The 25,922-nt window shown below is 45.2% G+C and overlaps 2 long non-coding RNA genes and 2 other non-coding genes across 12 annotated transcripts in view; 3 read left to right on the top strand and 1 right to left on the bottom strand.

The window, feature by feature from the left end:
• Window positions 1-13,102, bottom strand: part of LOC142827042 (uncharacterized) — a 34,562-nt gene extending 21,460 nt beyond the window's left edge. The window contains exon 1 of the long non-coding RNA XR_012901412.1: window positions 12,427-13,102. This is a non-coding gene — a long non-coding RNA (uncharacterized LOC142827042). The remainder of the gene's footprint in view (window positions 1-12,426) is intronic.
• A 114-nt stretch (window positions 13,103-13,216) lies between these two features.
• LOC102452332 (uncharacterized) lies at window positions 13,217-25,071 on the top strand. 9 transcript variants are annotated; one of them, XR_012901411.1, is made up of 6 exons: window positions 13,318-13,332; window positions 14,306-14,349; window positions 18,813-18,939; window positions 19,474-19,587; window positions 20,683-20,782; window positions 23,487-25,034. It is a non-coding gene; the product is annotated as an uncharacterized LOC102452332 (long non-coding RNA). The 9 variants fall into 9 exon arrangements; XR_003090918.2 differs by lacking the exons at window positions 13,318-13,332; window positions 14,306-14,349 and adding an exon at window positions 13,217-13,235 and having other exon boundaries at window positions 23,487-25,032; XR_001368828.3 differs by lacking the exons at window positions 13,318-13,332; window positions 14,306-14,349 and adding an exon at window positions 13,221-13,239 and having other exon boundaries at window positions 23,487-25,032.
• LOC112547184 (small nucleolar RNA SNORD87) lies at window positions 19,307-19,388 on the top strand. The gene has a single exon (XR_003090933.1). It is a non-coding gene; the product is annotated as a small nucleolar RNA SNORD87 (small nucleolar RNA).
• On the top strand, window positions 20,521-20,603 carry LOC112547185 (small nucleolar RNA SNORD87). The gene has a single exon (XR_003090934.1). It is a non-coding gene; the product is annotated as a small nucleolar RNA SNORD87 (small nucleolar RNA).
• Window positions 25,072-25,922: the final 851 nt, after the last annotated feature.

Genomic DNA, 25,922 nt, shown 5'->3' on the forward strand with positions numbered 1-25,922 from the left:
CCAGCAACAAGATACTGGACTAGGGGGACCTTGGGCCTGACCCAGTAGGGCAGTGGTCTCCAACCTTTTAAAGTATGAGATCCCTTTTTGAATGTAAGTGCAATCCAGGATCTACCTCAAACCCAAATACCTTTTCCCCACATCCTTTGTGCCCTTCTCCAAGGCCCTGCCCCTGCTCACTCCATCCTTCCTCCCTCCCGCATATTTCCTCCCTTTCATCAGACAGGGACAGAGGATTGGGTGCAGGCTTTGGTTTTGGGCTAAGGGATTTGGAGTTTGAGAGGGGTTCTGAGCCTAGGTCAGGAGTTGGGGTGCAGTAGGTGGTTCAGGGTAAGGCTCTGTAAGGGATTCTGGGTTTTGCGGGGCTCAGGGCTAGGGCAGGAGCTTGGAGTACAGGAGGGGGTTCATGACTGGGGCAGGGATTCAGGATGCAGGCTCCAGCTGGACACAGCTTACCATAGGTGACTCCTGTGGGATGGTGCAGTCAGGCTAAGGCAGGATCACCTCTGCTCTGGCCCTACATCACTCTCAAAAGCAGCCAGCAAACTGCCTCCCTCCCAAACCCTGTTGTGCCCCCCACCCCTTCTGTAGAGATAGAATACAGGGTGGGCGAGGGGAACAGCTCCAAGGCAAAGGGCAGAAGCAGGGAAGTGCCAGCTCTTGACAGCTTCTTGGCCAAGCCAGTCAAGATCACCTGTCAGAGGCTCCAAGATCTACCAGTAGATCCTGATCTACTGGTTGGTGACCACTGCAGTAGGGTAATTCCTAGGTTCCAGTTTTGCTAAATGAAAGGACGTTTGGATCAGAACAGTTTTGGCAAATATTCAAATTTAAAGTTAAAATTAAAAGATTATTTGGTGATTAAAATACACACAATTTAATACATGCCATTTTACAAAATGGTTTTACAGTTAACTAGCTTTTTTGTTTGCCTTGAATCTTACAGAAACCTCAAAAGATTTGATTGTGAATTAACTCTGTAAGTTTGGAGTAATTAACAGATTTTTAAAACCCTTAACTGTCATCACCACAGTTTCTCATTCAATACAATTCTTACACACACAAACTACATATTCAAATCATACTACATAAAGAATAGTGATAGAGATGTAGCCGTGTTAGTCTGGGGTAGCTGAAGCAAAATGCAGGCCAATGTAGCACTTTAAAGACTAACAAGATGGTTTATTAGATGATGAGCTTTCGTGGGCCAGACCCACTTCCTCAGATCAAATAGTGGAAGAAAGTAGTCACAACCATATATACCAAAGGATACAATTAAAAAAAATGAATATGAAAAGGACAAATCACATTGCAGAACAGGAGGGGATGCGGGGGGGGGGGGGGGAGGAAGGAAGGTAAGTGTCTGTGAATTGATGATATTAGAGGTAGGGAGAGTGGGATGTTTGTGAGTTAATGGTATTAGAGGTGATAATTGGGGAAACTATCTTGGTAATGGGTGAGATAGTTCAAATGTTTGTTGAGTCCTTTTTGGAAAGTGTCGAATTTTAACATAAATGACAGTTCAGAGGATTCCCTTTCAAGTGCAGATGTAAAAGGTCTTTGTAGCAGAATGCAGGTGGTTAAGTCATTGAGAGAGTGTCCTTTCTGGTTAAAATGGCAAGAAACTGTTTTCTCTTTGTGAACTTGTCTGATATCTGTTTTGTGGGCATTAATCCTTTGGCGAAGTGTCTGAGATGTTTGTCCAATGTACATAGCAGACGGACACTTTCGGCACATGATAGCATAGATTATATTTCTGGATGCGCAGGAATATGTGTTCTTGATCTTATAACTCACTTGGTTAGGTCCAATAATGGTATCAGCAGAATGAATATGTGGACAAAGCTGGCAACGGGGTTTGTTGCAAGGGAAGGTACCAGAAGCTGCATCCCCTCCTGTTCTGCAATGTGATTTGTCCTTTTCATATTTGTTCATTTTTTTTAATTGTATCCTTTGGTATATATGGTTGTGACTACTTTCTTCCACTATTTGATCTGAGGAAGTGGGTCTGGCCCACGAAAGCTCATCATCTAATAAACCATCTTGTTAGTCTTTAAAGTGCTACATTGTCCTGCATTTTGCTTCATACTACATACAGTCTTTCAGCCCACACATATAGCTGTAATTTCATCATGTTCTCCAATAGCTCTCCCTGTTAATATACAGGCAGTCCCCGGGTTACATGGATCCGACTTACATCGGATCCCTACTTACAAACGGGGTGAGGCAACCCCGCACTAGCTGCTTTCCCCCAGCAGACCAGGGAGACGCGGAGCGGCTTTTCTCAGCAGACACCTCAGCTTGAGAATAAAGGACTAAGGGAAGTGAGGTGTCGGAGAATAAAACTGAGCTCTGGAGAAATGTTTGGCTAGAGTTTCCCCTACAGTATGTACCAGTTCCGACTTACATACAAATTCAACTTAAGAACAAACCTACAGTCCCTATCTTGTACGTAACCCGGGGACTGACTGTATGTCCTGCCAATCACCATTTCTTCCCTTAGAAATCACAAACAGAAACAAAACATTCATTGTATTTGTGAAAATTGAAGAACGTCAAAATTAAAACAAGAAGATTAATTTCCTATGATGTTTACCTATGTAAGATAAGAATTATGACTCACTGAAATTGGTCAGTGTTATTAATTTGATATAAAAACAGTCTGGGCTTGGATATTACACAGAGTAAACAGAGCAATGTCATAGCTATTCCTCTTACACCTACATGCCCAGATATCCTTTAATTATTTAGAGGTGAGCAAATAGATTTTTTTAAGTTTGGGGGCCAAACTGAAAAATAAACAAATATATTTTAAAATTGGCTTAGTTTGAACTGAAACTGATTTTTTTCTTGCAAAAAAGTACAAATCATTTGGGTTGAATGAAATGTTTTGTTCAACCCCTAAATAATGTTTAGTTTTTTTCATTTAGTTTTGAGTTGTTTCAGATTTTTCCACCTTTTTGCTTGTTTGTTTTTAAACATTAGCTATATATGTACTTTAAATGCTGTTTTGAAACAAAAAATTGAAACAATCTTTTGAAATGGTCAAAAACAAAACATTTCAAAATGAAACATGAAAATATTTCTATGTAAATGTTCGAAATGAACTATTTAGAATGTTGTTTAAATAAAACCCTTTTTGGGGCTGAAACTGTTTGCCAAATTCAACCCAAATTCACAAGTAGTGCCCTGAAGAATGCACTTTTCAGAGAGTTCTTTGTTTGTCAAAAATGTCACCCAATAAACCCTGGGCTGTGGTTCAGGAAAGAGAAAAACTGCAGTCACCTGTTGAATTTCAGTGCAAGCTGATTTACCTGGGGACTCCCCACAGTTGTAAGATGCTGTTCATGATGCCTGGACAAATGGACCATCATTGATACTGTGGTAGTGTGGTGAAAGGATCTGCTGATATGGTCCACCAGCTTGTTCTGGGATCCCAGAAGGTAAGATGCTTCTAGCGTAGGGATGTTAAGTACCAGTTAATTGGCTAATCAAATAGTCGATGGAATTTCCATCAACTACTTGATTAGTCAATAAGGAAGGGTAGTTTTGGCACTCACTCCTGGCTTGCATTGGATTTCACCACAAACCCCCCATTTCCCCCCCCCGCCACTCTGCATTATTAAAGGATCAGGGAAGCCAGCATGAGAGGACACTGGCTGACTCTCGGGGTGGGGGGGACTGGGGCTGCTTGAGCTGACACTTCCCTCGACCAGCACTAGGCATATGCAGCATGGAGCACTACATAATTTGGGTCACAGTGGTGCAGCTGTGTGTTTTGCATACACCCAAGAATGCCCCTAGACAGAGCAGCTTCAAGTAAGTCCAAGCCATCATGGTGAAGAATTATCTGAAGGCCTCTATGATGGAGCAAATGGCTTGGAAGAAAGATTCTGGTAGCAATTCCTAGGCTTCAGGGGAGTCTAGAACTGCTCCTGTAATCTCTATCTTCTAGGTATAGAGGCTAGGACTGACTTCAGCATGTTTAGCAACAGGCCAAGTTTGTCAAAGGTCAACTGTATCAGGTTCACATGAACCTCCACCTGCACCGTGGAGTGATATTTAATAAGCCAGTCATCAAGATACGGGAACGGCATTTGGTAAATGGCAAGGGGCCACTGAAAGGCCAAAGAAGAAGACTCTAAATGGATAGGATGTGTGGTTCACCACAAAATGTGGAGCCTTCTGTGAGACGGGACTATTGATATGTAAAAGTAAGTGTACTTCAGGTTGAAGGCAACATACCAGTCCCCCAGATCCAGGGAGGGAATGATAGCTGTCAGACACCAGGCAAAACTTTAGCTTTTTCATGAATCTGTTGAGATTTTGCAGATTGAGAATAGGTCTGGGATTTCCTTTGGTTTATGGGATTAGAAAACATTGGGAGTAGAATGCATTTCCCCTTAGCTCAGTGGTCCCCAACGTTTTGGGGCTACCGGGCACCTGGGGGCGGGGCCGCTCACGGGCCATGTGCTTGGTGGCAGGGCCAAGCATGCGCCGCACGCCTGGGGCCGGCATCGGCATGTGCCACGACCCCGGGCAGGGGCCGCCCAGGTGTCACGCGCCTGGGGCCGGCACCGGCATGCGCAGCGACCCCAGGCAGGGGCTGCCCAGGTGCTGTGCGCCCTGGGGCCGGCACCGGCATGTGCCGTGCACCCAGAGCCAGGGCCGGCACCAGCATGTGCTGCGACCCCGGGCAGGGGTCGCCCAGGCGCCGCATGTACGGGGCCGGCACCGGCATGCGCCGCGACCCTGGGGTAGGAGCCGCCCATGTACCCGGGGCTGGCACCTGCTGCACGCCCAGGGGCGGGGCCAGCCCAGATTGCTCCATGGGCGCATATAAATGGCCCAGCGGGCGCCATGGCGCCCACGGGCACCACGTTGGGGACCACTGCCTTAGTTCATCATTCCCATTGATAGTCTTCATACTCATCATGGTGCATCATCCCCATTGATAGTCCCATATAAAGGAAGGTTAGCCTTGACTAGATGGGGGTGGGGGTAGTACCTGCATTCTGTTCAGATTCTGTAGGCTTAAAACACCTAAGTGTTCAGTGGCTGGATCCCCTTGTAGTAAGATGAGGGCTTGAAACAAAAGCCCATGTAGCACAGGCCTGGTTTGAGGCCTGAGGTCTAGCTAACACTGGTCAACACTTGGCTAATTTAAAGCAAAGCTAAAATGTGAGCAAAAGGCCCTGCTCACAGAACTTGGCACAAACAGGATTGAGAGTATAAAACGCTAATTGGTAATAGACCAAGGTGTAGAACAGTAATTTGTGCTAGGTACTGACTGTAAAACAGTAATTGTTACTGGCCATAAATTGAATGCACATTCCAAAATGATGTTAACACCCACTCATTAAAAAAGACCTTGATACTTACACTCCCCACAGATATCAACCCAGGTTCAGGAAATGATCTAAAATGACAGCATGATGGACAGAAATGATATAATTAAATCACAAGGTACAGGGTGATATCTAAGTAACATCAGAGGGTGGCAACCTGACACATCAGGTGTGACATGTAACCTGTTTGTACCTGTATATAAAGTGGTGTCTTGGGGAGATAGTCTTTGTCCAGCCGAGGGGCAGCAGGTCTCCCATAGATTGAGCTGAGTCTATTGTTACAGAGAACATATGCTTCTTCATCAAGTAGTGTCCCCGAGGGTGCTCCACTCGAGGTGCTGGGCTCATCCCGGCGCCGCAGACCAGAGGAATTTTCTGTAGCAGTAACCCCCCTACCAGACCGCGCATGCGCGACTGCCTCTTCGCGCCTCTCAGCTGAGTGCGGTCTGGTCCTGTCAGTTTCTCTCCAACCGTCCGCAGCCGCAGACGGAGTTACATTAGGTTCCCTTTGCCTCTCTAAGGGGAAAGGGAGATCTCTTAGTTAGACTTTGTTTCTTGTTATTTGTAGATTAGTTGTAGTCCCGTTTTCTTTAAAAACAAAACAAAACAAAAACAACTTGTTTTTCTCTTCTGATGGTCAGTCCCTGCCTAACCGGCATTGACCTGACTGAAATTGACTAAAAAAAATAAAAATAAAAAAATAAAAGAAGTAGAAAGGGGGAAAGCAGAACGACAGGATGCCAGGATCATCTGGATTCAAAAAGTGTATTCAGTGCCTGGAGGCCATGCTGGTCTCCGATGGGCATTCCTGCTGTGTGAAGTGCTTCGGGGACTCTCATGTCCCGGCAAAGTGCAGCCATTGTGCAAATCTGACAGCTCGCGCTAGAAGGGATCGCGAGCTGAGGGAGAGAGTCCTTTTATTCAACAAGGCTCTCCAGCCTCCACAAATCTCCGAGCTGCGCTCTGCAGACGAACATCACACTGCACAAGAGATCCCCCATGGGATCCAGAAGACACCTGGCGGCAGAGCAGAGAAGCCGGGGACCTCTGGCTCTTCGCCGAGGTTCCCTGCAAACAAGTCGGGCAAGGGTCGCAGCTCCTCGGCCCCTTCTGTAGCCCGCCATAAGGACTCTGCTCCGGCACCCAAAAAGGGCTTGCGAGTGAAGTCGGTACCGGCAACGGCTCCAACGGCCGCTGTGGAGCCAACAGGGGAAGCCTCAGCACCGAGATGTTCTGCGCATGCACAAGCACAGCCAGCTGTTCCGGCACCCGCAGGGCTTTCCCTCGGTGCTGTTCTATGCTCCCCGGTGCCAGAGGCACCGGCACCAAATACAGCACCGCAGCAGGAGACTCTGCCGGTGCAGCCTGAGGCTGTGACGTCATCACCTGATCCAGCAGCACCGAGCCTGAGCTCTGCAGAGGATCAATTTACAGAACCTCCCTTGCTGCCACAAGCGGCTCCCCAGCCTTCCTTCATTTCATTAGTGCCATCTAAAAGGCAGCACAGTTCTGCACGGGTCCGGACACCATCGCTGACACCGGACCGTATGACCTTCTCACTTGGACCTGACTCACCTGCCTCTTTCCGTGCTGATACCTATTGTCATCGTCATCATTATGCATCTCCCAGAAAGCACTACTATAGGTCACCTCGTCGCTCACCACCATGTCGATACTACTGGGACCACTGTTCAAGGTCTCCTCGTTACTCCAGCAGATCCTTATCGCCACGGTCTCCAAGATGTACAGCACATTCTTGTCGCTATGACATGCTCAGAAGACACAGCCGGTCTCCGTGCTATGACAGGCGGTACAACCAATGTTACCACGAGTGCTCTTCCTTTTCGTCTCATCGCAGAAGGCATTTGCGGTCATGTTCACTGTAATTGTCTCAGACGAGTCTGCACGTTATGTCACTCCACCGTCCTCTGCTGGAGATGTGGATTCAAGCTATCAGGAAGACAAACAGGACCACACTCCTCAGCAGAAGCAGCAGTGCCATGATTCTACAGCACACCACTCCTCTTCGTCGCCTGATGATGCAGTGGTCCCTAGTGACTTGTCTCCTACGGAGGACCACAAACAATTCCAGGAGCTCTTCAAAAGGGTTGCTCAATCCCAGGACATCCAAACCATGGATGTGCAGCAGAAACAGCATCGGTTGTTGAAGAATTTACAACCCTCCCAAAAGTCGAAGCTCGCCTTTCCCTTTGATGATGCTATCTTAGAGGTTGCCAGTGACATCTGGCAGACTCCAGCTACATCCCTACCAACTAATAAGAGGTCGGACAAGAAATACTTCATAAGCCAGAAGAGTATGGAGTTTTTGTTTACACATCCTCAGCCCAACTCCCTTGTGGTGGACGCTGCACAACAAAGAGTAAAAATGTCCAAGGCCAAGAATGCTTCTTATAACAAGAAGGCTAAATGCCTTGATGTCTTGGGCAGGAAAATATATTCCTCTGCTACATCAGCTCTGAGGATGTGTAACTTTGCATCGCAACTGGCAAATCATGATTTTGACAACTATTCAAAGCTGGTCCCTCTATTTGAACACTTGCCTGATTCCAAGCGCCAGATTCTTAAGGCGGTAATCCAGGAGGGCTATACAATCGCCTGAACAGCCTTGCAGATTGCGCTTGACACAGCTGATGCAGCCGCTAGATCCACAGCTTTGGCCATAGTCATGCGTCGAGAGTCTTGGCTGCACCAGGCCGCTGTTCCGAAGGAGTTGCAGGCCAAGGTGGAAGATTTGCCTTTTGATCGCCAGTCACTCTTTGCCCAATCAATCAATCAATCAGGTCTTCCACTCGGATAGGGATACACGTACAACTTTAAAAACACTTGGAATGTACACGCCTCCCTACAAGCGTAGAAGATATATGTTCCCTACATTAGGCAAAGACCTTTCTCTTATGTGACACCTCGAAACAAGCCATATGAACAACAGAAGTCGAGACAGTGCCCCCAAAAGCGTCGTCAATAGCCTAACAAAGCGTCCTCCCAGCAGCAGGGCCGGCAGCAGGTTTGATATGTTGATCGAGGGACTGTGGACCACCCCTTTGACAGAGACTCCAAACGTCATACAAGGAGGGTTCCATCATCGTCTCAGACCCTATCAACATTGCTGGGCTCTCATATCCACCGAACGGTGGGTTCACGACGTAATCACCTCAGGATATGCCATTCTCTTCACTTCTCTTCCCCCGTCCTCCCCCCCTTCCCTGTCCCTTTTCAGGGACCCCTCTCACGAGACTCTTCTTCACCAGGAAATCTCTCGCTTGCTCACGTTAGGAGCGGTGGAAAGGGTACCAACTCGCTTTGTGGGAAGAATATTCTATTCTCGTTACTTCCTCACCCAGAAGAAGTCAGGGGGTTGGAGGCCTATCCTGGACTTACGTCGACTCAACCATCATCTCAGACGACAAAAATTCAAGATGGTCACGTTATCTTTGATCATTTCTGCTCTTGACAAAGGGAATTGGTTCATGTCCCTCGATCTTCAGGACGCTTACTTTCACATAACAATACATCCTGCTCACAGAAGATTCCTTCGTTTCGTGGTGGGGTCCGACCACTATCAGTGCCGTGTACTACCCTTCGGTCTCTTGGTGGCCCCACGGGTTTTCTCCAAAGCCCTGGCTTCCACTGTCAACGAGGCCACGAGGGGGGTGTCCACCACTACCACTCTGTTTGCAGCCCTTGGACTCATAATCAATCTAGAGAAGTCCTTCCTGACGCCAACTCATGACCTGGAGTTTATTGGATCAAGACTCGACTCCCTGACCGTGAGGGCATACTTGCCTCTAAAGAGGTTTCATCTCATACAGGACTTGGTGCAGTCAGTATCAATTTCTCCCAAGTCCTGAATACTCACCTGTTTACAGTTGTTGGGGCATATGGCAGCCACCACGTATGTGGTTCTGCATGCCAGGCTTCATCTTCGCAGTCTTCAACATTGGTTGTACACCGTGTACACGCCTCGGATGCACAGTACAAAGAGGGTGGTTTCGGTGCCAATGCAGGTCCGGACTTCCTTGGCATGGTGGGACAGCCCCAACAATATACTGGTAGGGGTCCCCTTTCATGCCCACTAGCCAGCACTACAGATCACGACAGATGCCTCCCTGCTCAGTTGGGGTGCTCACCTTCAGGAGCACCGGGCACAGGGTCTCTGGATGCCCCAGGAAACACTACAACATATAAACTTTCTCGAACTAAGGGCAGTCTTCAATGCTTGCAAGCATTTCCTCCACATCATTCAAGGTTGCTCAATACAGATTCTCACCGACAACATATGCATGGTGTATTACATCAACAGGCAAGGAGGGGCACGCTCTCGCTTTCTTTGTGCAGAGGCGGTATGCCTGTGGAATTGGGCGATTCGGTAGGGTATCACCATAACAGCAGCATACCGTCCCGGAAAGGACAACGTGATCGCCGATACTCTTGAGCAGGCATTTCCTCTCACAACACGAGTGGGAGTTACACAACATTTTCCAACTCTGGGGCTTCCCCAATGTAGTCTTGTTCACCACCCAACACAACAGAAAATGTTATCAGTATTGCTCACGAGCGGACATCTGCAAAGGCTCTTTGGGGGATGCCTTCCTGCTGGACTGGAGTCGTCATCAATTGCTGTACTCCTTTCCTCCTCTTCCACTCATCCCGAGAGTTCTGGAGAAAATAGCAGCAGACAGCGCAACAGTAATTCTGATAGCGCCTTTCTGGCCCTGGCATATCTGGCTAACACAGCTGTCGAGAATGTCGGTTGCCGAACCACGACGGCTACTGAGTCTGTTCAACTTATTGTCTCAGCAGCACGGCACAATGCTCCACCCAGCCGTCGACGGCATGCACCTGACAGCTTGGAACCTAGCTGGCTCCAAGCATCCAAGCTCTCCTGCTCTCAGGACGTGAGGCATGTGTTGATTAACAGTAGGCGGCATATGACACGTAAATCCTACCTCCATAAGTGGCATCGTTTTCAGTCATGGTGCTTGGCGAAGGATCTTGACCCTCTGTTGCTGCCTATACAACAGATCCTTGACTATGTGATGCATCTAAAGGCAACGGGAATGGCGATTTCTTCCCTAAGAGTGCATCTAGCGGCAATTTTGGCCTTCCGTCTTCCGGTGGATGGTCATTCGGTGTTCGCTCATCCTATCACCAAAAGATTTTTGAAAGGACTTGGCAATTTATATCCGGCCCATAGGACCCCGCCAGACCCTTGGGACTTGCCGTTAATATTGGACACTCTGACTCATCCGCCCTTTGAGCCGCTGGCAACATGTGATCTACAAATGCTCATGATGAAGACGGTGTTACTCCTTGCCATTACGTCAGCTCGTCGAGTGAGCGAATTGGCGGCTCTTTCGGCTGATCCACCGTACATGCAATTCTTCAACCATGCAGCAGTACCGCGTATCCAACCAGCGTTTTTGCCAAAGATCAACTCGGCTTTACATATAAATGAGCCCATAACCCTTCTGACTTTCTACCCAAAGCCTCACTCCTCATCGGAGGACACACGCCTGCACACTCTGGATGTCAGGCGAGCACTGGCCTTTTACCGTGACAGAACTCGGATCTTTAGGAAGTCTCAACGGCTTTTCCTTTCTACAGCCGAACGTTCCAAGGGCAAGCAACTCTCTGCTCAGCCTATTTCCCGCCTGGTCGTCACTTGCATCACACGATGTTATGCCTTGCATAACATATCTCTTCCAAGTGAACTTCATGCTCATTCCACCCGGGGCATAGCAACATCTATTGCCTATCTTCGCGGAGTACCATTGCAGGACATATGCCATGCGGCAAACTGGTCGTCTACCCTCACATTCACTAGACACTATGCCCTCGTGAACGTACTTACCTCTGATTCAAGGGTGGCCCAGGCTGTCTTGTCTACAGCACGGGACCTATAGGTCCGAAGCACTCATAGGACAATTGACCACTGCTGTGTACTCACCTTGAGTGGAGCACCCTCGGGGACACTACTCAATGAAGAAAAGAGAGTTACTCACCCTGTGCAGTAACATCTGTTCTTCGAGATGTGTGTCCCTGTGGGTGCTCCACGTCCCACCCTCCTCCCTGCTTCAGAGCTCCTATTTATATCTTTCAGATGCTTTCGGTTGGGAGGAAACTGACGGGACCGGACCGCACTCAGCTGAGAGGCATGAAGAGGCATTCGCGCATGCGCGGTCCGGTAGGGGGCTACTGCTACAGAAAATTCCTCTGGTTTGTGGCGCCGAGACGAGCCCAGCATCTTGAGTGGAGCACCCACAGGGACACACATCTTGAAGAACAGATGTTACTGCACAGGGTGAGTAACTCTCTTATAGTGGTTGAATAAGAGCCTACCGACAGCAACTACTGTACGTGGCTTAACAATAAACCTGGCTGGGTGCCTTCGATCCTTATCTGATTTGTGGTCTTTGGGGGCTCTTTCAGAGTTTGCTGGGTTGACTAATTGCACAAATCAACATGGCACGCATCAGTGAGTACACATACATGCAGCCTTTTGGTTATCATCATCCATGGAGCAGGAGGTCTGTCAGGATACCACACCCGTAAATCCTGACTTACTCCATCAGTGACACTACTACACTCCTCATAGTAGTCTGGTGAAAGGCCAAGAGCTGGTCCTCAACTGGAGTGGAGACCATATAAAATAGGAAGAATTTTAAAATATCAGGTTTATCTATTTGAGTCCTTGCTGGTTGAATTATTTTGTGAGTAGTTCTTCTAAAGACTGGTGATTGTAATTCAATTTCTAACATCAGCTGGCTTCATCAAAAGATCATCTTGTGACTAGCATATTTGTTGGCAGCCTGACCAAGAGAGGTCAAGGATTGAAATAGCATAGACTGAAACTACTCTAATATTCTAGATGAGACTTTTCCAGTTTGGGTTTAAGGTGCAATTTGGGAGAAGCATGCAATGCCAAACAATTCTACCTAATTAGTGGATAAATATAGGGCATTATTTTCCAGGGTGATCCCACCCCTCTAATATCTGACCCCACCCCTCTAATATTTACTACTTCACTGTAACTTTTAAAATGTAAAGGAAGGCTTACTAGTGAAGTTGGTTTGGATCTGGGACATACTGCTGCAGAGGCACCATGGTCAGCAACACAGCAAATAGCTGAACAAGCATTTGCACTCCAGGCCTTAAAGAGATACAGCTTACTCCTAGAATACTGAAGCTCTGGGATGAATAAGCAAGAAAATGGGGTCTGGAGAGTCTTAAAAAAGTTAGGAAATGCAAAAGTTAAGTCCGATCTTAATATTGCATTAGTACAGTTTCTAATGTTACCGAGTGGGAAGAGGAAAATAACCAAAGGGGAGCGGCGGGGAAATGTTAAGAACGGTGTAATTCCATTTTGCACAACTCCACACGCTGCACCACCATTTTAGGTTCATTAAAACTCATCTTCGGAATCAGGAAGTCGAAAGGGTTTTCCTCAGTTCTGCACAGATCAGTTTTCAATCAGTGAAAGCAGCCGGAAGTGGGAGACCTTCCTTTCCCCCCACCAAAGGGAGGGGGAACATAAAGTCCGGAGCGTGCTCCTGTGGCTCATTGGGAGACGGCACGAGGGAAACAGCAGAGATAGCCGAACACGTGCCTCCGCGACCGCAGCTCGGACACTGGGCTGGCTGCGCATGCGCAGAGCCGGCAGACGGGGAGGGGGGGGGGAGAACAAAGCGAGGCACTGCGCAGGCGCGTCTGAGACAGTCAAGTCCCTGCTGATTAATGGGGCCAACCCAGCCAGGCGCTCCGGCAATACTTCCGGTCACGCGGCAGGAACAGGAGCGGCGTTTGTCACGTGGGCGCGGCAACGTTTTAAATGGGAGAGCGGAGGCAGTTTCTCCTTCCGTTTCCCTTGTGGGTGAGCGCGCGCCGGAGCTGCACGAGGCGCGGCTCTGGTGGGAACGGGGCCGTTGGGCGGGGATAGCGCGGCGGGCTGGGCTGAGGAGTTCCTGTGAGTGTGGGGGGAGAGCGCTGTGCTGATGGGGGGGGGGGGGGCTGTGGTGGGCTGGATGGGTGTGCGTGGGAGACGCCGGGAGAGGAGAGAGCAGCAGTGCGGGAGAGGGGGTGCTGCATGTAACCATTGGCACATTCACATCCCTAGCTGATACTCGGGATGTCAACAATAGCTGCAACTATACTGTATATTTCTGTCACTACAGGTAATATTCAGGCAGGTAGTGCTCTCGTAGCAACAGAAAACACTTTGTGCATGTGGACAAATTTCTAGTCTCGACTAAGCAAGCCCAACTTGGATGGGATAGAAGATTAGTCAGCGAACAAGTCTCGGTGTAGCTGTTCAATATCTTTTGTCCGTGTAGGCTGCATCTATGCTTTGGGGCTATGCTGGCATCATCTTAGACCAGTGTTTCTTAAACTGTTGCATGGCACACCAGTGTGCTATGAGGCAGTCAGGTGTGCCGTGGAGAAAACAAAAAATTCTCTTCCCCCGTCCCCCTGCAGAATCTGTAGACAGCTCCCATTGTGGCTGTACTCCCTCTCCCCCAGCCCGCAGGACGGTCTCACGTGGCCTCTGCTGCTGCGCAGCTTTCTCCATGTGTACGGGTGGCAGTTTTTTACAACGGCTGCTGCTGAGAGAGGAAGGAGTGGCCAGACCTGAGAAGCTGCTCCCAGACCTTGGTGTTTTAAAACTGCTACCTGTGGGGAACCCGGCTCAGGCTCTCCTGCTCTCCCCCACTTGGGCTCTTCTGCCCTCCCCCCCATGTGCTGCTGCTCTCTCTCCCCTGTGCCCCTCCCCAGCCTTCTGGGGGAAGTGGCAGAGTTTAATCTGGCAGGGATGGTTGGAGTTTCTCCTCCCCTCTCCGCTCCTGCCCCAGCCAGAAGCCTGGCGTGGTGCTGCAGCTGTGCTGGGTTCCCCGCTGCAGGGGAGGGGGACTGAGCTTTCTCTTATCCCCTTTCCCTCCCAGGAACAAGAGCATGTTCCCTGGAGGCTTGCAGGATGCCAAGCCAGGTAAACATCCCCCCTCATGCCCAGACCCTGCATCCAAATCCTCCCTCACTCTCTTCCCCCTGCCAAGACCCTGCATTCCCAGCTTGCTTTGACACCCTGCCCCAAGTCCCCTTCTACACTCTCCCTGCCCCAGATCCCCCCCACACTCCCTCCTGGCCAGACACCCTGCCCAGGGACTCTCTACCCTACCTCCTGGTTCGATGTGGGTTTTTTTGTTCCACACCCCCCAAAAAAAATCCTTGGTGTTCCCCATTTAAAAAAAAATTTTTTGGTGTTCCTCAGTCTTAAAATGTTTAAGAAACATTGTCTTAGACGTACACTGGAAAAAAAAAGGGGGGGGGGGAACAAAGGTAGGAGAGGTGTACATTTCTCTCCTGTTTTACCGCAATGGCCTTTTAACTTTGTTCACAAGTGATAATATACAACTATTCAGAGCTCTTTATACCAGCAATATCTAGTCAGTGCTTGTCTAGTGTCATTGCAGCTTTGCATACTTTACTGATCTAACTGAATGTGTTGTTTAACACCTTCGGATCTGATAAACTACAAAATTAGGTTGGCTTAACTGCATTGCTCAGGAGACTGAAATATTTCACATCCTATGTGATGTAATTAAGCTGACCAGTTGCACACAGCAAGTTGCTAGATGAATTCTTCCATTGAGCTAGCTAATGCCCCTTAAGAGAGCACACATGAAAAAAGCGTACTGCCACCCCCTGATTGCAGCTGGGTGCTGTAGGCAGGGGCTGCTTCGGATGCTTAGAGTAGCCTCTTGAGAGTAATGCTTACCAGTTAACCTTTTGTATCCCTAGTATCGCTAAAGCAAGTCCAACTCAGATGGGATAGAATATTGATTAGCAAACAAGTCTCTGTAGCTGTGCAATATTTTTCAATGAATCACCCACATTTTTGTAATGCTACCACTTTGTGATATTTAAAATATGAATACGGGCAAATAGAATTAGAAACAAAAAAATTTTAATGGTTGCAAATATCTGTTATCTGAGATTGGGCGTACCAACCAATTAGAATAAATATTTCAAAAGCAATTCTTTTTTATGACTTCCAATTAGAAATCTGATTTGGGCAAAAAAATCAAAACCTACTTGTTAAATCCCTGACCACAAAGGAGAGTAAATATTGTACTGTTGCATTAAGGATAAATTGTATAGCAAAAATATCTACAGGTTATGAAGAAAATGAATTAATCCCAACTTGATTTATTGGAAATTGGTTTTGAAACTAACCAGGAAACGACCTTCAGTTTTCCACCTAAGTGTCCAGTGTACTTTCAGTTAACGATAGATCTCTGGGACCTTGTGTGATGTCTGACAGAGAAACCAGAAAGTATAGTTTCAACTAGTACTTAAATTCTAATTAGGGTTTTCAGTTAATCATAGCTATCTCATCATTAACTCAAAGTGGTGATTAAAATCACGATTAATCGCAGTTTTAATAACACTGTTAAACAATAAGATGACAATTGAAATTTAATTGTTTTTCTGTTTTCAAATGTATTTTTTTCAATTACAGCACTGAATACAAAGCATGCAGTGCTCATTTTATATTAGTTACAAGTGTATTGTAAAAATGATAAAATAGTACTTTTCAATTCATCTCATACAAGTACTGTAGTGCAAGCTCTATATTGTGAAAGTGCAGTTTACAAACAAATTTTTGTTTTTGTTATATAACTGCATTTCAAAACAATATAAAATTTTGGAGCCTACAAGTCCATAAATTGATCATTGTTCAGCCAGTTTCTGTGACAGACAAGTTTATTTATGGGTGATAATGCTCCCTGCTTCTTTTCATTTTCAGGTTACTTTGTAAACAAGCATTTATATGGCACTTTTTTTGTAGCAGGCATTGCAAGGTACTTATGTGCCAGATATGCTAAATGTTCACATGCCTCTTCATGCTTTGGCCACCTTTCCAGAAAACATGCTCACATGGTGATGACACTTGTTTAAAAAAAATAATGCATTCATTAAATTTTTGACTGACCTTGAGGGAGCAGGAATTGTAGGTCTCCTGCTCTGTTTTATCTTCATTATGCCATATATTTCGTATTATAGCAGTCTGGGATGATGACCCAGCACAGGATGTTTGTTTTAACACCAACACAGATCTGACAAAATGCAAACGCAGATCTGACAAAATGCAAAGATATGGTACCCATGTGAGATTTCTAAAGAATTTCAGAAATTGACCCAGGGCTTAAACTGCAGTGCTTTTCAAAATCAGAGGGATGGAGTGTGGAGCATGCTTTCAGAAGCCTTAGAAGGGTATCACTCCAATGTTGAAATTACAGAATTTGAACCACCAAAAAAGAAAATCCGCCTTCTGCTGGTGGCATCCGACTCAGATGATGCATTGTCGACTGACATGTTCATTTCTTTTGATCGTTATCAAGCAGAACCCATCAGTATGGATGTATGTCCTCTGGAATGGTGGTTTAAGTGTGAAGTGACATGTATCTTTAGCACATCTGGCGCACATACCTCTTGTGATGCCAAGTATAGTAGTGCAACGTGAACATGTGTTTTCACTTTCAGGTGAAATTGTAAACAATCAGCAAGTATTATATCCTGTAAACGTCTGAGTGATTGGCTGAACAAGAAGTAGGGCTGAGTAGATTCATAGGCTGTCTACATTGGCACGATCTTGTCAGTAATGACAGGAGTTAGTTCTTGTGTGCTCTACTTTCAATAAGAGTGTCTAAATGTTGAGGCTGTGGAGGAATTAGGATGAGAGGAGTGTCGTCTTCCTTTTCCCTGTCGGAATGGAAAAACTGAGGGTATATTTACACTACAAGCTGTGTCTACATTGGTGTGATCTTGTGCAAAAGCGGCTGCTTTTGAGCCAAAACCTGCTGCTTGTCTACACTAGCCGCAAGTTCTTGCGCAAGAACACTGATGTTCTAATGTATGAGATCAGTTCTTGTGCAAGAACTATGATGCTCCCACTCAGTAAGAAGCCCTCTTGCGCAAGAGAGCGTCTACACTGGCAAGGATGCTCTTGCGCAAAAGCACATGCCAGTGTAGACGCTCTCTTCTGGAAGAGTTTTTGCACAAGAACTCTTCCGCAAAAGAGTTCTTGTGCAAGATCATGCCAATGTAGACGTAGTTCAAGGGTTTACATTTTTCCATTGTTTTATTTTTGAATGCCGTTTTTAACTAACATTGTAGAAAAACATCCATAATATTTAAATAAATGGCATAAAATACCATTTAACAGTACAATTAATCACAATTTTAAAAATTGCTTAAGTCCTGATTCTAATAAAAATTTTAATCTTAAGACAGTTTTTAAAATGGAGTGAATGTAATTTGCATGTTAAAAACAAAAAAATGGGCACTACCTGCTAATGTGTTATGTACACTAATTTGAAAGGATAGAGTTTCTTGTGGAAATGAACAGAGATCATTTCCTGTTATGTCCTCAGCACAACTACTATCATTTCTGAGACGAATCCACTTAATTAATTATATTTGTAGTAACACATTATTTCGAGCAAACTTACTTGATTGTAAATCACAAAATTCTTATCTAAGGCTTGCTTTAAGACACCTAAACTATTATACTGCAGTTTACATGTGTTTCGTGAAATTGAGCTGGATTTTGTTAGGCAATATAAGATATTTACTATTGGCAAATTGTCTTTATTGATTATTTTGAGTTATTTTCAGTCTTTCATGTGTTCCAAATAATGATAAATTGGACAGATAAAGAACCTTACTGCAGCTGATATGTCTTCATAAATCATTTTTCTTCAGCAGCTTGGTGTCCTAATTCTTATGATAAATTGCCACTTTGTCACTGGGGAGTTTGGTTAGAGAGATGTTCAGTGCTCCTGATCATGCCCTTTCCATAGTATAGTGACATACTTAAAAGCAGCAGTTATCTTGGGACTCCATTGTAGAGGGTATTGGTTTGGTAGTCTGAGGCAGCATAATCTTGGTAGGAGTTCTGGCCTTAAATTGAACCTTCAGGGCCTATGCCATTGTGCTTACATGGAGATGTGTGCTCCCAAAGTGAGGTACATATAACCTTTAACCTTAGTTCATCTTTTATACTTGTCAAACCCAACTGGACAAAAAAATGCAATGACTACTCATTAGGAACATCATGCCCTTGTAAAATCAATAATTCTGCATAGAGGAACATGGTTAAAAATGTAGACTTAACCACAAATTATTTTAATGGGCAAAATAGTAAATCCTTCTGTTTAGCCTCTTATCACTTAAAAATTACTAAACTTAAGCTATTTTCATTAAGAGTTCTGGGATAATATTGAGTTATCACTGGGATAAGTGTTGCATTGCTGATAATCTTCTGGGCCCATTTTCCAAGTGAGTGGTGAGAATTTCTGCAACTGAAATTGCATTAGAACTCTGAATAAGCCAAATAATTTGACTTCCTGTCAACTGTTCAAAATATCTTGAACTTTTTTCTTTAAGGTAATGAGGACCAAATTAGCTATTGGTATTTATTTCTGATGGTATTGCAAGTTTCGTCTCTGGACTCGACCATGCTATTCCGTCGTAACCAGCAAGGTGTTACGTGAACTGTTAAAGAAATAAGACTGTGAGTACATTGTTGGGTTTTGTGTCTCCACCTCCGTTGTAAATACACAGTGCTTGGAGAGCTTCTGCAAGCTTGCAACTAGGAAACTTGTTTTCTGTTAAATACAGACCCAGCTCACTGTTTAGAGCATTTTGATTTTGAGCAGAGAAAAGAAGCAAGGTAGTGGTGAGGAAAACCCTTGCTTGTCAGGTCATTTTTTCCATGTGACTGTATGTTCTGTATTAGCATATGTAAATTATTTTAAAATATGCACCTGGATGTTGACAGACTTTCCCAAGTGGCTGAAATGCTGGGAAAAGTGCCTTGGTATGTGTGTTTTCATAAAGTTATGGCAGTAATAGCTGTATCGTAGATGGGAAGTTGTTTTGCTGGCATAATGATGATTTTTTTTTGCCGTTTACCCAACTGAATGTTTCATTGATGTATATTTCTGAATCTGAGATGCCAGTACATCTGTTAAATAAACCAAATAACAAGAAATTTCTATAATTCAGTGATCCACATGAATTTCTATTTTTTTCCCCACTCAAACAGCACACATGAGCATTCATCTCATTTTCCTGCTCTGCCCAGAACTACCTATATTGCAAGATGGCGTTTCAAATGCTGCTTATGTGAAATATACCAGCTTTAACCTGAACTGCTGAGGTAATTTAAATGCTTGTTTTGTATCTCCAGTATTTCAGCTGTAGGATATATGAAGATTTGCTGAAGTTTATTGCATAGACAAGTTATCAATTAATTAGTAGAGTTAACTCTGGTTCTCTTTAGAAACCAGAGAGCAAATATAGCCATGCTTCACCTTGCCATTCATCCCCATCCTACAGTGATGGAAACTGCATTGTACAGTGATGAGTAATTAGGCTAGTGAGTGGGCTGCAAGAGGGGGGGGAGGTGTGCTCTGGCCCAGTTGGGCTGCAATGACAGTGGCTGGGAAGCCCATCGTGTGCAGCAGGACAGTGGGTGGGTGCCTGGTGTGTGGCCCAGCGGGGCTACCAGGGGAGCTAGAAAGCCTTGGGCAGCAGGGCAGGGTTGGTGCTGGCAGTAAGGGGGGGGGCCACAAATGACCACCTCTGGTCTAGTAAAAGCCCTCATCCAAGACCACTCCGGTCTTGAGGGTGCTGGACCCTGGAGGTCCAACCTGTACCAGAAATCAGAATTCAGTAAGTCAAATCTTCATCTGGTAAAAATCTGTACAGAATAGGTTTATGATGCTTTCCCATAATGTTCCTGTAACTATAGATGACTTATACCAGCTGAGGATATGGCTTGGTGCTCAAAGGCTTTATTAGGCCAGGAGTTAGAGAGCTGTTCCTATTTTTATCCAGCCCCTGTCTTGTAGTGATCCTTTATTTCTGTACAGCAATCTAAAAATAAGTTGGAGAATGAAAGGGGGCGGGGCGGCGCAAGAATTGCATTTGTGCTGTTTTGTATTGCAGAAAATGATTGAAATTCAAGTTTTAAAAATGTTTTCTCCAGAGGCAAGTGATACAGTTTTGTCCAGATTATCATGCTGGACATACTGCATGAAGAAAAGTTCTCATTTTGAAATTAATTTCTTAGCATCTTGAACAACATGTTACTGGCATAATGATGATTTCCTTTCGCCGTTTACCCATCTGAATATATATATTGATGTAAATGTTGAAGTCTGAGATGCCAGTAAAGATTTGGATAAGCTCAGTAGCTTAGCTTGTCATTTTGTTCCTTTTTATACACTTTTATTTCTGCCATTTTTTTCAGTGGGAAATATCTTTGATTTGCTGAGTTCAGTACATTCAGAAATGCCACTGCCTGACTTTGTCCTACTCTTTGCAACCAGCAAGATGTTTGAATTCTCAAGGTAATTTGTAGGTGGTAATTTTTTGTGGTGTCTTTGTATAAATCTTTGCCCTGAAAGGAATGAAACCTAGCACAGCTAACGGGAGCAGAAGTCTAGGTTAAAATACACGAACCTGCACCACAAACGAGTCCGGGAGATCAATCCTTTTTAAAAAGTTGTGAGAATGGTCCTTTGGCCATTCTGGGAGAGGACTCAACATTTTGAAAAGCCTATCTTTCAGATGAGTTGGCCCACCTCAAAATTAATGTAATGGGCTGCTGCTTAATCATGATTAACTCAAAATAATTAATCAATTATTTTAATCACCATTAATTGAAGTTTTAATCACACGGTTAAACAGTAAAATATTAATGGAAATTGTTTACACTTCTGGATGTCTTTCTACACTTTCAAATTTGTTTGTTACAACACAATACAAAGTAGACAGTGTATGCTTTATTTTTATTACAAATATTTGCACTGTAAAAAATGATAAAAGAAATAGTATCTTTCAATTCACCTAATATAAGTACAGGTTAAACCTCTAAAATCCGGGACGCTCTGGTCTGGCAACATCTATTGTTCGACAGAACCACGGGAATTGCTGAACCAGAGTCCTGGCTGGGCTGGTGCCAGGGAGCGCACTGTCCTAGCAGCAGCGGGGCTGGTGGCAACAGGGTGCACTGCCCCTGGTCTGGCAAACTCCATGGTTCGGGACCACTCAGGTGCTGAGGATGCAGGACCAGGGAGGTCCCACCTGTACCAGTCTCTTTAATGTGAATGTTCAACTACAATCGTGTGTGTGTATGTGTGTGGGGGGAAGGTTGTTACATAGCTGTATTCAAAACCAAAATTGTATAGTCTTCTCAGTCCTACTTATTTAGCCAGTTACTAAGACAAACATGTTTGTTTACATTTATGGGGAGATATTATAAAAGAAGGCATTTGAGAACAGGCACTTTGCATAGCAGTTTTGTAGCTGGTATTGCCAGGCTTTATGCCAGATATGCTAAACATTCCTATGCTCCTTCATGTTTTGGCCAGCCTTCCACAGGACGTACTTCTATGCTGATGCTTGGTAAAAATCATGCATTAATTATATTTTACTGAACCCTTTGGGGAGGAACTGTATGTCTCTTGTTCTATCATCTTTCTGCCATAGATTTATATTGTAGCAGTCTTGGATAATGACTCAAGCACATGTTGTTCGTTCTTTAAGATTTAAGAATGCAAAGAAGGTACCAATGTGAGTTCTAAAGAGCTATAGTGCACTATCTAAGGATTGAGAATCTGAGGTGCCTTCCAAAATCGGAGAGGAACAAGGTGTGGCGCATGCTTTCTGAAGTCTTAAGAGAGCAACAATCTGATGCATAAACTACAAAACTCAAACCACTTAAAAAAAAAACCAACCTTCTGATAGTGGTATGTGGGTCAATCTGGACCACTGTGGATCATTATTGAGCAGAACCAGTCATTGGCATAGATGCATGCCTGTTGAAATGGTGGTTGAAGTATGAAGGGGCATGAATGCTTAGCACATCTGACATGCAAATAGCAGTGTTGGCTACAACATGTCATGTGAATGCTTGTCCTCACTTTCAGATTACAGGGTAAACAAGAAGCAGGCAGCATTAGCTCCTGCAAATATAAAAATGTAACAACTTTATCTGAGTGACTAGCTGCACAAGATGTGGGGCTGAGTGGACTTTTATAGGATCTAAAATTTTCCATTGTTTTGTTTTTAATGGAGCTATTTTTTTGTACATAATACTACAATTGGGTTGTGTCTACGGAAGCTCATGATACTATCTACATGTTTTGTTAGTCTTTAAGGTGCTGCTAGACCAGTGGTCTCTAACCTTTTTACACCCAAGATCACTTTTTAAATGACAGACCAAGCCAAGATCTACCGCCCCGCCCTTTCCTTGAAGCCCCACCCTCTCTATTCTCCCCTTTTCCATCACTTGCTATCCCCAATCCTTATACTGCTACTTTAAAAAAAAATTCCCACCATTTCTCGCAGCTACTCACCTGTGCTGTTGCTTGGTGAGTAGCTGCTCCTCAAATGAGGAAATCTAATGTAAATGTACTGCGCAGGGTGCAGTTCAGAGAGGGCTCGAGCTACTCTTAGAGCCTCCGAGATCTACCGGTAGATCACGATCTACTGGTTGGTGACCACGGTGCTAGACTATTTGTTGTTTAAGATTTTCATGATAGAGATTGTATTTCAGTACTTGTCTGAGGACTTGAAATACTATTTTTTACAGTACTAATATTTGTAATCCAACATAGTGAGCTCTGTCTGTTCTCTGTAACTAAAATTGATATATTTGAAAACTGTACAAAATATCAAATATTTTAAATGTTCTTTTTAACGTCTCAATTTTTAATTACTTAGCAGCCCTACTAATTTCCCATGAAAGCTATGAATAGAAGAGGAAAAAATGTTTGAGTTACATGTGATCATGTTAATTTTTTGAGAAGAGGGGATCTAACTTTTTGGACCTGAACCTCTTAAATTGTATTGATAGCTTCTTCCCCACATGCTTAATTGCCTGTGAGATTAACAAGCTTAGTTTTAGTCTTGGATGACAGGCTGTTGCTTTGATGGCCTAATGATTTTTTTGCCATTTACCCAGCTGATTTGTTTTTATGCCGTCTTAATTTTGAATTAGCGAGGTTACATAAAGTGTGAATTCAGTGTATTTTTATGCCTGTGTTTCAGAACAAGAGTTTCTGGTATCAACTGGTGCTAATTGCACACTAGACAACACTTGCAGCTGCCAGAAGTCACGGTTTTCAAGATATTTTGAATGTTTCAGAAGCTAATTTTCATCATGTCTGATAGTTTAATATTTTGACTATATTCTAAAGTTATCCATCTGTATTGATACAATGAAAATTGATCAGAACCTTTTTAAGTCAGATTCTCCATTGTATTTAAACATTGCCAAATACTTTTTTTGAGAGAATTATCAGCCTTCATCTTAACTCTAAAATAACATGGTAACACTGATTTTATTTCAGTTAACTTTTAATCTGCTGTTTCAAGAATGTTAAATATGTTAAAAGTAAATGGTTTTGCTTATGAAGATGGTAGAGTGACAGCTCTGATGCTTGAAGTATTTTATCCAGAGGCCAGACATTTATGTGAAGAACACAATATAAGCTTTTCTAATCCCAGTCTGAGTTGACAGGACCCCCCCACTAGGGGTGAAGAGGGTACTTGTGTTCATGCCTACTCAAATCTTGTCCCCTGCTTTGCCCGACATCAAGTATGTAGGATGTGATGGTGGTTTTGTAATGCAGAACTGCATCTGCAAGAAATGATCCTGGCACTACCCAGTTGTATGATGCTAGGGAAAATTCAAAAGCAAATTCAAGGTACTGCCACATTGGACCTCCCTGGTCTGGCACCCTTAGCTGTCCCAGGGGAGGTCAGTGCTCCCCTGCTGATTGCCTTGCTCCTGGGCTTCTTTCCTGAAGGCTCTTGGCCCTGCTGCCCCAGAGTGCTCCTTGGGGTTCTTGGCTGGGGCTGTCCATCTGCTGCCAACCCCCCTGCTGCTCAGGCCCACCTCAGCAAGCCTTGCTTCAGCTGGGATTGTTGGCGGGGACTGACTAGCTGCCAACAGCTCCACTGCATCCAGAGGTTCCTTGGCTGGGCCTCCCTCGTCACCTGGCCCTGCTAATCCCAGGTGTTCCCTGGCTGGTTCTGCAGCTTCCTGGCCCTGCTGATGCTGGGGGTTCCCTGGCCAGGCAGGTCTCCTCAGATTCTGCCTGGCCCAGTCAGGCTTCCCTAGTCCCCATTTCTCCCACCTTTGGGGTTGTTTGGTCTAGCAAAGTCCGTGGCCCTGATTTGGGAGGTGCAACCTGTATTTATCTGTTTTGCCAAGAAAATCTTCCAATCACCGGGTGTAAATTCCAACTTTTTTTTTCAATAGAATACTAGAACTGGAAGGAACCCTGAGAGGTCCCCTACCCTCATGGGAGGACCAAACACCTTCTAGACCAGTGGTCTCCAACCTTTTTACCCCCAAGATCACTTTTTAAATCTCAGAACAGGTGAAGATCTACCACCCCACCCCTTCCTTGAAGCCCTGCCCTCTGTTCTCCTCCTGTCCATCACTTGCTATCCCCAGCCCTTACTTACATACTCTGATAAACAGTTTATTTTTAAATTATGCGATATAAAACATTAAAATCACGTGTTATGAAATAAATGGTCTGTTTTTTATTCATGCTATTTAAACTAAAATGAAGCATTTATAATTATACATTTTGTGGGGACAGAGTTCTGCGGCTGGGGGCAGTGGAGAGGGAACAGGGTGCTGGGAGGGCAGAGAACAGGGTTCTGCAGCTGGGGGCAGGGTGCCAGTGGGGACAGCGTTCTGTGGCTGGGGATGGGAGTGTGGGCAGTGTTCTGGGGATGGGAGTGGGGACAGCATTCGGGGAGTGGGGACAGTTCTGTGGCTAGGGAGTTGAGTCTGGGGAGTGGGGTGCCACTGGAGGCAGAGAGTCCCCTGAATCTGCCTCCTCCCTGGATCTCCACCCCCCTTCCTGCCCCTCCCAGGGAAACCAATGTGCACCTGCCCAGGGAGCCGAGCTAACCCCCCCCCCCCCCCCCCCCCCGGAGGCAGGGAAGCCCCGTGTGTGCCTCCCCTGGGGCTGACTCACCCCTCCTGTGTAGTGCAGGGAGCCGATGCTCCCTCCTGCAGTACACCCGGCAGAGCAGCTAGCGCACTTCTGGAATTGCTGGAAGTAGCACTAAGCTACGGGACTTCTGTCCATCCCTGGGAAGCTGACACTAACTCCATTTTCACTTGAGGTAGGTAGTGGGGCTTCTCGGGGGTTGGAGGGAAATGGGGGCGGGATGGACAGGATGCCTCGCGATCGACCAGTCGATTGCTATTGACCTGTTGGTGACCACGGTTCTAGATCATTCCTGACAGATACCTGTCTAACTTGCTCTTGAATATCTCCAGTGATAATGATTCCACAACCTCCCTTGGCAATTTATTCCAGTGTCCCTTGCATAAGTCTCCCTTCCATTTATATTAACATACTGGCTAACAACTCCACACTTCTATATGAGTACTGGTAACCTTTTTAAATATAAAATCAAAAACTCACTAGTCTGAGTTTACCTGCAACATTACAGGTT

This window comes from Pelodiscus sinensis, chromosome 2 (genome assembly GCF_049634645.1).
Source record: "Pelodiscus sinensis isolate JC-2024 chromosome 2, ASM4963464v1, whole genome shotgun sequence".
Lineage (NCBI taxonomy): Eukaryota > Metazoa > Chordata > Testudines > Trionychidae > Pelodiscus > Pelodiscus sinensis.